The sequence below is a fragment of the Pygoscelis adeliae genome, unplaced genomic scaffold (genome assembly GCF_000699105.1).
Source record: "Pygoscelis adeliae isolate BGI_AS28 unplaced genomic scaffold, ASM69910v1 Scaffold62, whole genome shotgun sequence".
Classification (NCBI taxonomy): Eukaryota; Metazoa; Chordata; class Aves; order Sphenisciformes; family Spheniscidae; genus Pygoscelis; species Pygoscelis adeliae.
The window spans coordinates 1,906,254-1,919,782 of NW_008824401.1; positions in this window are offsets into that span (position 1 = coordinate 1,906,254).

Genomic DNA, 13,529 nt, shown 5'->3' on the forward strand with positions numbered 1-13,529 from the left:
TTTTGTTTTTTTTTGGGGTTTTTGTTTTTTTTTTTTTTTTTTTTTTTTTAGCTTATAGGAGAATGACAATGATAGTTTAAAAAAAAATTTAAGTTATAGCTACTGCAGAGGAAAACTGTCTCTGAATACCATTTCATTTCCATGACAGGTTTATTTCTGAAACTCAGACTCCAAAAACTATCAATTTAATGCATTAGATGCATTTGCATGAACTTAAATTCATGACTTAAAATACCAGCAACTGTGCTCATACAAAATTAACATGCACACACACTTGCCTACATTCACTCATTACAATTTAACTGACCCTTATTAAGAGCTACCAGTGTTTTCCCAGGTTGAGGAAGTGATTTACATAAATGATCCCTAAGAGGGGGAACTAGGGGTCCAAGTTCTGCCTTCCTCAACCCACTTTAAAATCACATCAAAACTTCTACAGGAAACAGTTCCTCATCTTTGAAGGAATGTTTCAGACCACAAGCAGCTATGCTGGAACAGACTAACAGTGGCCTGTATGGGAATACGTTTCTGCTCAGTTCAAGAAACAGTAGGTTTGGTTCAGTTTGACTATCACAGAATGATTTCTCATTATATTAGCCACAGAGTTAATTGGTCTTATTTAGGAAGGCACTGAATATGAAATGGAATGGCTTTACGAATACTGCAGTATCCTTAATGACACAGATTTTGAGAGTACTGTATCATAGACTTTGGGGAGGACTTTGTACATGCAGTCAGACAGATGGCTGGATGACTGCATATCTATATAGTTTATTACCTGTATGAGTTACTAATGACCATATTTCCAGCCAGTTTTACCCACAGCTTCTAGCTTTTATGCTTAAAACTGCACATGCAATTGCTTAATCCCTGCACTCAACTAACTGCTCACCCGTCAACCTCACACAACCCAGATCCCTGCATGCAGTCAGTCAGTGCAGTTCCAGTAAATAGGGTAGTGCGAGGGAGCAGACAAAGATGTCATGCCGGCGTGCACTCAGCGGGTGCAGAAGCTGGCTATGCGCTTCGTCTTTTGTGCCTGCAAATCCCCAGTCACAGTTACAGAGGACAGCTTTCCAAAGCCTGCCTTCTGGTCTTAGGTATAATTTAAACAACAATTATTCCAGGAAAAAAGATGAGCCATTAAAGCATTTCTACCCTATTTAAGAAGGCCTAAGTAATGACATGAATTAAAATTGCTAAATAAGTTGAGGCTTACAGTTAAACGTGTCACTTCAAGGAACCACACTGCTCTACAGTCCCTGAACGTTTGGCCTTCAGGCTCACACAACTGTGCTATGTAACGAGCACATACTCACCATCATACAGAAACAAAAGTCTGATCTTGTTAGCATGTGCTCAGACATCCCTCCCAACTGTAGTGAAGCAGAGAAATGCCAGAGTCTGTGGAAACAGCACTTAGGAAATAGCAGAATTTGTATTAGTTGAAAATTCGAATGGAGAGGTTGTTGGGATGGCGTCGTTTTCGGAGAAAGACTTGGGGACCCATAGGCTCAGTTTAAAACACCCTTTATATGTTTTTCTCCAAAAACAAGATTATACTTGATCTCTTATGTAAAAAAACATATTTTCTTTATTTAAGAAAATATTTCTTTATTTTATTTTTAAAAAAATTCAGAGAGTGATGACCGAGTTCTGGCACAATGTTATCCCTCCCATCAAATCTTGACAATAATTTTATTGTAAATAGGAGCAATAAATGTTTGCCTATCTTAGCTGCAAAGGACATACAGATTATATGATCCAAACAATTGCCAGTAATATGCACAAAAGTAAGGAAAAAACATTATCCAGATTACTAAAGTGGCAACCTGTTGTAATACGTTTATATAGTATAACTTGTAGAAATATTCATTTATCTATTTGCTTAATGCAATGTCCAGCACATGAAAATTATACTTTGCACCATCTTATTTACTACAGGGAAGAAGGTTAATGCAGGAGAACATATTAAAGGTCATTTTCATTCTTTGAAATAATTAAGTGTAGCACTTGCAGAATCCTTTTGAGGAGATTTGGAACAGAAAGTTCTTTTAAATAACTCCACAGGTAACTGCATTAAAATAAATCCTCAGACAGTGGAGATTTAACAAAGAACTTGGAACAAAACAGGAGCCCCCTTTTGAGAGGGCAGTATTTTCTTGTCCCAGGTTTTCTAAGTTTTCAAACCAGCAGTGTCCACTGCACACAGTTTTGTTCTATGGCTCTTGTAAGCACAATAAGAAAATTTTCTTGTACTTATAACTAGATTAATTCCAGACTTTCATATTGGAACACACTTTTAATGGACTGGAAATACAGTAGTCTGCACTGTCATTTCACCCAGATCTCCCAATGTTACCAAAAACACTGAAGCCATCACAAAACTGTAAAGGGAAGCTCATTAAACGAGAGCAGGAAATTAACTGAAAATGCCATGTTCCTGTAGACAGCTGTGGTGTTGGACCCAGAAACTCATCTTGTCAGCATGCAGAAAAAGTTTCGTTCATTTGGGGCAGAAAGAAGTGTCAGAACTCATAAGCCAGCACAGGGGAAACTGGGTCTGCAACCACAGTGAGGAAGACCCCAGGAAAGCCCATCGTCACTGGCATCGATGAGCGAACACCATTTTCTGCCTCTGTTTGGGGTGCGGTATTTTTGTTAGATGGGGCACTTTTAAGAAATTATTTTTAACAGGTATTAGTTCAGTGTTGTCCTTCTCTTGAGGTAAAATAGCTAAAATACACAAAGCTGATGACAATGAGATACATGCACAAAAGAGAGGGGAAAAGGAAAGAGAACTATCCTGTATTTTCATCAGCATTTATAACATACACGGCAGGAATCGCTGTGGTCATACCACGTGTAGGAAGCACAGGGGCGGCAAGCATATTTTCCCTGAATTAGGTTATAAAAGAAGCAATGGGATGTGTCAAAATTATTGGGTACAGAAACTCCAGCTTCATAACATTTTGGTGGTCTTTGTTAGTGCTGACAGCTACAGGGACACTGCCTTGTTTGAATTACACCAGGTGACATTTTTCAAAACAGTGGCAAGCTTATAAACACTGCCTATCTGTCTCCAGTTTCACTAAAACGTTATATCAGCCTTGAGCTGACCACAAGGACAGCGTGAGCCCTAACAAACTCCTATTTAGTGCTAACTGGGCATCAGCATCCAGCAAAGAGATTAACCACAAACCAGGCTTTCAACAGCAGCCGTGGACTTGGTTCAACTTTGTAGATTTTTTTCATTTTGACAATTTATCACTTTTCAGTCTGAACAATAATCACTTGTTCCTATATAAGAGTCATAAAAACCTGAATGGAAAAGCCAAAGGGACTGGAGCTTTCACCATTTTCTTTAAACATCCTTAAGCTGAGAGCTAGAAGTGGCAGGGCTAGTAAACCAACGACTGCTGTTTGCTCATTAATCTTCACGCCTACATTTCTACCTGTGAGGAGCAGGCAGTGTTTCTAACCATGCCCACAGTCCCTCTCAGGTCAGGGTAACCCTCCAAAGAGGGCAGCAAGATGCTATGGAAAGGCTTCTCCTTCTGGCACAAATCACAGTGGCACAAACGTCAGAAATATTTTTCTGCTGAACTCTGCTGTCATCTACATGGCCGTATTTTTTACCCTTGGACACATGACAAGCATAATGGAGAATACATAAATGAATGCACAATGATTATAGATATTTATATGCATCCTGCTAGTGAGAGATCATGCCTATAATTCATATGTGGTAAAGCCACAAAATTATGAAGGTCTTCCTACCACTGCCATTTATAATCCAATGGGAATCCATTACGTTTTTATTTCTCATGTTACAAGAGGCAATTTATGACTGCCTGTATATCACATTATGTTTTAGAGGTGATGAAAATGTAAAAGCAGACTGACCTCAAAATGGAATAACTGATTCAAGTGAAATGTCATTTCGCAAGAAGTATACTTGGTTTCTTAGAGAAATAAGTAACTATAGGTAAAGCTTTTTAAATTTTAGTTATGGCATTCATTTTAGAAAATCATTTTCATCAAAGTAATCTCTTTCTGGGGTAATTTCATTTAATTTTCCTTTTAGGAGCAGAGGTGTGGTTTTATTTGATTTTTTTTAATCACAACCAAACATACAAATTCAGCCTATTTCAGAAGCTTTAAATTAGTCCTTTCTCTAATCTTTCAGTCTGATCATTCCCAAGCCATTTTGTGATCAATACGGAGCTGTTCCCTGCCCAAATGTAGATTTCAAGACTGCTACTATTTATCCACCTCCTAATTGCATTGTGAGGCATAAGCTCTTGGTGCACTTACACGCACTTAAGAGTTACTGTGATGACATCACTAAAAGAGGACAAGAATTAATGTCAGATAGTTGCAATGCCTAACTACACAGGATTTGATGGGTTAGAGTCATACTTACTATCTTCTACTTATAAATGAAGTAGCATTTGTGATAACAACTATCCTATGTCCCCCACAGAACCTGCATGCTACTCCTGAATGCGAGACGCAATATGAATGTTCCTTTATCACTGTTATTATTGTTGGTTTTGTTATTATTTCTAAGGATAAGAGTTCTATAACATTCATTTGGTTTCTTAACGGCAACACCATTTTGTTCATACCTTTGCAAACCTACCACATTTTAATTCTCAGATTCTTAAGTTTCCAATACTAAGGATAGCATTGCCATATTCTGGTTAAAGTTTTTTAAAAGCTGTAAATTCTGTTCTCTCTTGAAGGGCTGCCTTTCTATGGGCATAAGTATTTCAGAACAGATTCATAAAAATTGACAGCTAGCTAAACTTTATACATCTTGACCTCACTAAGAGTTCAGTTTCACCTGCAGTAGAGCCATTTATATTGGCATAATGTGTTACACAAGTATAGCTGAAGTCAAATTACACTTAATAAGCTAGACTATATTTTAAAAAGAAGATGAAATAATGGCTATAATATTTAATGTACCGCTTAACTGTCACATTAATAGTAAATCTATCAGTAAAGATGACAGAGCTACAATGATTTAGCAGTTACCAATCCAGACCATTAGAGCTTTATGAGTAACACCAGCGAACAGCATTATGGGACCAGTTCGTATCTTTTCTCATATGGAAAATTAGTCTCTTGAAATTCCTGAACAGTCCCAACTAAATGGGACCAGTTATGAGGCTACCCAAAGTCAGCTGAGGTACCAGAATGTGGATCTAGCAACTGTAAAGCATTACTCTATTTTCCAGGTTTTAGGGGGATATCTCTTGATGAGACTTCTATGCAACATCCAAACGATCTGCTGGCTGTGTTACTCTTACAATGCCTAAACACAGACAACTCTTTTCCAGCATCAGACAGGAATTTCTTCTTAGACTCACCTGCACTAGTGGAGGTGAACTGTTTTCAGTCAGACCACTTCCCTGAACCAACTCAGTGCACGTCATGGAAGTGCCAGAGATCAGAGGGGGCAGGACATGGGACCAGAGTAGCCCAGGCTTAGATCAGTTTAAGCTGCCATGAAGCTGAATACCTAGAGTGGAAACAGCTGAGGACTGACTTCAGTTCCCACATAGCCCCCAGCAGCTGCTGACTGCAAGTACAGATAATTACTTGCCCATGCTGTGCTTTCACACCAAAGTGTTAAGGAATAAACTGTCTGAATCTTATTTTTCTTATGTAACTTTTCTTATGTAACTTATTTTACTTTATATAGGTTATAGTCTAAGTTTAACTTAATATTAGGTAATAATTACTCTGCATTATAAAATATATATTAAGTTATAATTTTAAATCCGTTCATTAAAAATTATTCCTTTTAAAATCTTTCCTTGTTGGAAATGGAAAAACAAGTTTAAGTTTGCTTGCTGCATTCAGCGCCTGGTCTACCTCATCTGTATGTCTTGTCATTTAGTACCTCTTAATTGAAGGTCTTAAACTGATCTGCACTGTATTTTATGTCAGTATCATTTACTATATCCTTTAACTCACCGAATGTAAAAAAAGCCAAGAACTGAAAATTCAAAAAATAAGCTAAAAGTTCAGGACAGCAAATGACTTAAAAACACAGGTCAAAATAAATCCTGGGTTAATTTCTCATCTTTTCAGAAAGCCTGCATAATTCTTAAGTTTACCTGTGCTGGGTTTACCAAAGACAAGTTTTGTTTCTGGGCAACATACGAAGTGTTTTCTTTAGTTGTCAGCATTTTAGAACAGGACTTGAACTATGCTTAGAGTTGTATGATATTTGAAGCAAAAAAATTATTATCTTGACTTTGATTTACCCTTTCAAAGGAGTTGCTTTGAAGCGATTCAGCAACAACAGACCTGTGTGGGATGCATTCAATTTTTAAATTTCTTTTCTAATGAAGGATAATCTACAAATTCTGAACTTTGTAATTCATCTCTTTTTTTCAGTAATGTGATTAAGGGACTAGGTTTAATACAAACCAGAGTAAATTATACGAGTGTGTCTGCCTGAAAATGAAGTATGTTTTCACTGTTACAGCAGTGTGACACAACTTCCAAAAAGTAATGACAGGCTGCTAAGGAAAAATGATGAGGAAGAGATTCTTATCAAGGCTTCAAAAATGTCACAAGAGGGAACAACACTGGTTTTAACTACTTTGGTTCTGTAAACATTTTGCCATTTCACAGAAACATCTCTGGTAGTAGAAGGGGGAGAAAATGTTGCTTTTGTTAGATTTTCAGTGATGTATTTCAGGCCTTCTCCACCTATCAGGAGACTATTTTAATTTTGTTAAGTATCATCCTGACTGTGGCCACTGTGGTCTGCTCAGAAATTCAGTAGCCTCTGGCCACAGATAATCATCCACTAGGTAACCTTAAATGTTATCCTCTCAAGGTTAAAAAAGTGTGTTTAAGATTGCTCTGGCTTTCAGTTCTTATTCTTGCATCCTTCCTGAACTCCCAGCTTCCCAGGAGATTCTGCCTAGTGATGGATACAATGTGTTTTTCCTCTTGTTCTTAAAAGTCGATTCATTCATCACACTAGGTGGGGTACATTTTTTAAGCACTGGAATGAGAGCTAGTCAGCACAAAACAGCATGCATGAAAGATAGAACCATGGTGAAAACAGACCTGGGCTAGTATTGAGGAAGAGTGCAGAGAAGTGCACAAAAACCTCTCCTACCAGACACAAGACCTTGTATCAAGCAGCTCACTGCATCTCCCTCTCAAAAACTCTGTAAGTCTCAGCTGATGTTCTAATTATTATGATGCATTAAGGATTATTAACATTAACCTGGAATATCACCCCAAAAAGTTCAAAATTTTTTCTCATCTTTGAGGCCTATTCAGGGAAGGCACCCAGAAAGAAAACTGCTCAATATACAACCTGGATTAGTATTGTCTACATAATGAACCCAACTTCATAGACAGAAATTATTACAAGTGTTTTCCACATAACTTTTTAATAGACAATGACTTTTCTCCATATATATTTTCTGCTTCATGGTATCCACACTCATCCTCTTAGGTCTCCCATATAATTGCCAATTAAGATCTTTTAGAAAATACAGACCAGCTCTCGCTACAACTGAAGTTGTACGTGTCATTACAAGATATGTCTCACCATTTACTTTTCCCATTGCAATCAAAAGGAATTAGGATGTAATTAACACACATCAAATAACAAAACGACTCATAAGATTACTGAGAAAATTTCCTTTTAAAATCAGAGGGATTTAATAACAGGGTTTGCCTTTGCACAGTGCAGATATTCATACTTACTAAAAAGTCCTCAGTCATGGAGGATTTGACTATTCTAAGTACAGCTATGACTTTGGGACAGGTCACAAAACTCAAGGACTGTAGTTTTCATCTATAAGGGTAGTTACTATTGCACTGTGTATACATAAGCAAACCGACTGTTTTAAAACTCAGGTTGCTTACATATGCAAAATGTCAGAACACATTTTGAATTCAGAGCTAAAAGCACCATTGCACTACTGGCCTAGAAAAAATTTAAACCCTAAAGATGAAATCTTTCTACTGCTATTGATTTTCATGTATCACTAATACACATGATCTGTTATTTAATCTACCAGTGCTATCACTGATTTTAATGGCCCGATGCTAATGATTTTTTTTTTTAAAAGCTGTCCTTAAATACAGAAAAAAGACAGACAGATGTTATAGCCACAGAAGAGACACTACCAGGGCAGAAGATGTCTGCCTGCTGAAGTCAGGTCAGCATGCAAGGTGATTACCATATCTTGGGTTACAACAGCTCTTCAGGAGGGGATTTCAGATGTAGGCAAGGTGAGACACAACCCTTATCTATTGTAGAAAGCTGATATATGCAGCAAAGGGAATATGTTTCATTTTTCAGATGGGACTCTTCTTTTTCCCTCCTCCAAGATGTCCTATTTCTAAACCTTATTAGCATTAAAATACTACACCAACAGAGAAAAACAATTTTCTCCTTTTCCTTAAATTTTGCTTTGTTTCCCCAATAGCCAGTTTCTAAAGTGTGAAAAAAACAATTCCAACAGAGAAAAGCCCACTTTAAAGGTACAGGTTTAACGTTTTACAACAGTCTATACCTTATTTCAGCAGAAGTCCAAACACAATGTGCTTCCTGTCCCAAGCTTTGTTATACAACGGAAATCCTTTTGATAGAAGCATAGATGGGTCAAAACAAATCAGAACTACTGTATTCAGAAAGAAAAAAAAAGTTTCCATTCCTACATATTATTCTATTCAAAGTGTATTTGATAGCATTTACTGGCATCCAGGTTGCATCTTCCCCTTGTACCACAACATGTGTCTTTAACTGAATCCCTTCAAAAAGCTGATAAATTAGTTGCTTATTTTCTCTTTAAAAAAAACCTCCTCTTGTGACCAAGGAGTGGGGACATTTCATAAGTCATCCAATAAGTAAGCACATGTAAAGAATGTCATGGGAAATACTAGCCTGGGGTACTTGAACTCCACAGCACCTCCTGGCAATATCAACCCACTTTCACTCTGTGATGGATGGATGGAGGTAGCGACAGAGAGGTCATCAGGGAGAAGAATACCTCACACCTGACTTCATCTGGTATGTTCCACATTTTGCCCTCATGAGCTTCAGAGATCCTTTGGCCCTACACGTCCCTACAACGATCGTTAAACCAGAGAATGAAGAAGAAACCCTTGACAGCAAGCAGGCCTCCCCTGAAGAGACAGTAAGAGTCCAATACGTGTACAGTATACATCTTTGCAGCATCATCAGTTTAGGATTTTATTGCTGATTAAGTGCTTTGTGAGTATTTGCATCATTTATATAACTGAAAGTAGCTAACACTACAGAATTATATAATGCATATAAAAAAATGCAGAGAAATGTTACCAATCCAATTAAAATCAGAAGTCAGCTTCTGCTTTCCAGGAAATGAATGCAGCATTTGATTTTAAATGGTAATAAAAGCCTTTAAAATCACCATTATATTTCTTATCACTTTAGAAAGATACACTTCCAGGTTGTATCAACCTCCAGTAATAAATCCAAAATTCAGATCACCTTCCTCAGGCTAGCAGTACTATTAAGGGAAATGGGATAATTCTTCCCAATATGGGGTACACAGTTAGTTGTATTACCATAAAATTGTGGGTCATAGATCAGAATCCAGAATGAAAAATCTAAGCTGTTCTTAAAAAAATATGATCTGCAAAAACCAGGAAATCAATAAGGAAATCGATAGGAAATAGTATTTGACTCATACACAAACAAATTTGTTTCAAGGGGCTTCATCTATATTCAGTCATAGAATTTAAAGTAAGCCCACTTTTAAAACTTAATTAAGCTACAGCTGGCTAAGTCAATAAAAATGTTACCCTAGTGCCTTCAACCCCTTGCAGGTGTGGAGAAAAGAGCATTTTGTAGGACAAGTCTGAACTGAAGATTTCAAACCAATAAGCCATCTGCACAATGATCAGCCCTATTTCATTCTGGACATCATAATAAACTTCATCAGGAAATGGTCCCAGCAGGTCTAATCTTTGCTTGTGGTACTGCGCGTATTTTTGTAGATGAGGTATCAATGAAGCTAAAAGGAGATGTTTTAGCCGTGAAACATGTAGCACCAGAACAAGTTCCTACATCACACTGTATTAGGGTGTCTTATGGCACGCGTATCCAGTCATCCAGAAAATATTTTTGGCATTGGATAGGCCATATCTATTGTTGCTGGGAAAAATCAGAAATGCTGGAGAGCCAGATTCAATCACCCTAGATTCCCTGGTATCGCAGGCAGGGGGACTGTTCCCTTCTGCTCTTCAGAGTTTTGAGGGGCACGGTTTCATTTGCAGTACAGAACAATCTGGAGGTGCCACAGAAGAAAGCAGGGCAAGAGAAAAACTGGAGGAGCTGCAGCAAGGAGCAGGAGAAGGATATTGAGTGCGTGTGAATTGGCAGGGAAAAAGGCAGAAATGCAGTGTGCTGGCTGGGAAAGGTGGGGGTGAGAAGGGAACCCCTAAACAGCAAAAGAAAAAAATTCTCAACTTTGTGACAGGAATATCTGCAATCACCCAACCATCACCACCTGTTTAGTCCCAGCAACTCCCTTCAAACCAGCATGCCACACCACTACAAGCCAAGGAGTCTCTCCAGCACCCCAGGCTCTTGGCTACACCTTATCAATAAAGGTGCACGCAAATACGCTGCTCTGCCTAGTAGGCACAAGTTCTCCTACAGAAGCAAGAAAGTCTCTGACCCTCCAGCAATAAGCAGAATGAAGCAAAGACTGTTTTGTCACTAAATTCTTTTCATTACACAAACCATAGATTTATGCTGCAAACTATATTTGTTCATATTTATTAACAAAGACGTGTGATGCAGCAGTTTCATTTTCTCATATCCTAGTTGGTCTCTTGCTCTGTAAAGCCAAATCAAAACCTGGAATTTCTCATATTCCTGATTTGTGATGCATTAAGCCCTTACTGAATAGTTCAACTCCGTGCCTACAGTTGCTCTTCATTTTCGTCTCTACCTCCAGACTGTCAAATCAAAATAAAGCACAGCATTTTTTCAAATATAACCCAAGACACCTGAACTGGTCAATCACTGCTAAAGAAGTAAATCCACACCTTCAACTATTATTCAAGTTATTGTAAAAAGTAAGTGTTTAAACAATTGTTGTTTACAGCCTCAGTAGAAGCTCTTTATATTTACACTTGTATAACTGTCAGAGATCAAGTCTGCTCCAATATCGTAAACTGGCTCATCATAAAAAAAAAACCTTACTTTATTACAGGCTTTCATGTAGTGTATTAAACACCTCAGCCTGCCCATAGATGCAGCACCACTATCAAATCATGCTCAGGTACCCATCGTTTTAGTCTTAATTTGACCTCTCTTAAAACAAATCTACTTTCTGTAATGATAGCAGTAACATCTTTTTTTTTTTCCCCCTCCAGATAAGACAGGACAGAAAATCTTTGCCATAACAGTCAGAGAGTGCTTATGTGAAATAAACACTCTGCAACACACGGATGTGCTTCTCTCTTTTAATGCTAGACAAGCTGTCCCATGTTGGGCTGGAGAAGGCATCTTTTACCCGCAGTGAAATCCTGCGCAGTCAGGACTCCCTCCCACTTGAACTGAAACGCTCTCTCCAGAGCCACACCACATGCATTTTCTCCCCCCACCCAGATGGAAGCCACTGAAGAGCATCGCCCACAGCCAACAGCATATTCCAGCTTGTTGAGTCACTGCATTTCACTGCTATTGGGTTAGGTGCCTTTTTGTTTCCAACATGCCAGATTTTTAAAATCTGCTAATATTTAATGCTTACATTTCAGAACACTTCTGCACTCATTTCCTACGTGCAGCCCAAGCTGTGATAATGCTCCACAGGGATGATTAGAAATGGCTCATATTTCATCCAAGCCTCCCCTAAACCAACCTTTCTGAAGATTTAAAGGAAACACGTAGAAGGCATTTCTCATTGTGCTGCTGTACACCTGCAGATGCCGGCCAAGGTCAGGAGAGGAAACAACAAAATTCTTCAAAAAAGCCAGTTCCTTTGTCATCTGAACGTGGGCAGGAAACACTGGAAGTGTCATAAGAAAGTTTTTCTAATGAGATCTTAGCCCAGCTTTGCAGAAGCTAAATACAGATGATTGTTGTAGGTCCCTTCCAACTGAAATAGTCTATTCTATTCTATACAGCTTTGAGGAATAAATGTGCTAGCATCTGGCTATTTCAGTCCAATATTCAAAGAGGTCAGATCCTCACGTTCACAGAGGCTTCTGTGCTTCAGAGCACAGAAACAGCCATAGACCTCTGGTTTGAGGGGAGGGCAGGGTCAAGGTCTGGGTCAGACCTGCTCTGGCTGAACTGCCCCATCCGGCAAAGAAGGGCCTGGATTCAGGATCAATTGCTCTGGTTTAACCTCAGGCAGCCTTCAGAGGAGGCTATGAGTTATTCTGTAACACAAATAATGTTAATTACCAGCCATTTTATTTCATAGATACTTGAAGCACATTTTAAAATGTGCACTTAGTATGCAAATAATACATTAAAAGGTAGGTTTTTTTAAATCGAGTGTTTTAAAATTATGCTTTCTCTTCAAAACGAATTTTTAAAGTTAAATCAGCATAATTTTCTGCTGCATTAAACTGGTGACAAGTCAAAATAGTTACAAATCTACTTGCAGTAATTCATGAACATTTATCTTTCCTCTTATTTATTGTAAATACATCTTTACACAATAAGATAATTTAGCGGCATATTTTTTCAGGAGTGCACCCAGGAAGATAGATCCTAATAGAAGTGTTCATGCACAACCTTTGCAAACTAGCAAGATTTTTTCTATTTCTCTGAATTTCCAAAATTAATGTAAATCCTGAAAAGTCAAAGCAAGGATTTAACTGTCTTAAATTTTCCATTGTGCTTTTAAATATACATATTCCCTCCTTTGAGATTCTGTTTGAATGTTAGTAACCAACTCTTCTTCTTTTTAATCTCTGTTAAAGTGCACAGGCATGGGCACGGCATAACCATTTGTACATTCAAGATGAAATATCAGCAAAAGAAAATTGTCCAGGGCAGATATATTTCAGCATGAATCATTAATTCCTTAAGCTTGAGTCTTTTCATTATTCACTACATATTTTTCATCCTGCATTATTCCCTCAGTTAGGAGAGTTGCAGTGAGATATTTACAGCTCAGAAGTGTTAGCATGTAGCCGGGGAGACCAGTGCCATGCCTCAGCAGTATCAAACTGAGCAATTCACAGGTAACCAGAAGATTAAAAATTACTTTTCCACTGCATTGCAAAGATCACAGTGACTGAAATTTGGCATTTTATAGACCAAGCCCTTCAACCTCTGTGACTAGTTTCCCTGACTATTTGCAGGGTACTTCTTTATGCCAAAATCACAAACAAGAAAACCCAAACCCAAATCTTTGGATTTCCATCAGATTTGTACTGTCCCCATGCTGTTGGAAGCTAGGAAGTTCTTTATGCAATTATAAATATATTTCTTCTGTTAAGCATTAAATGCTATTTTATCAGTTCTAGGG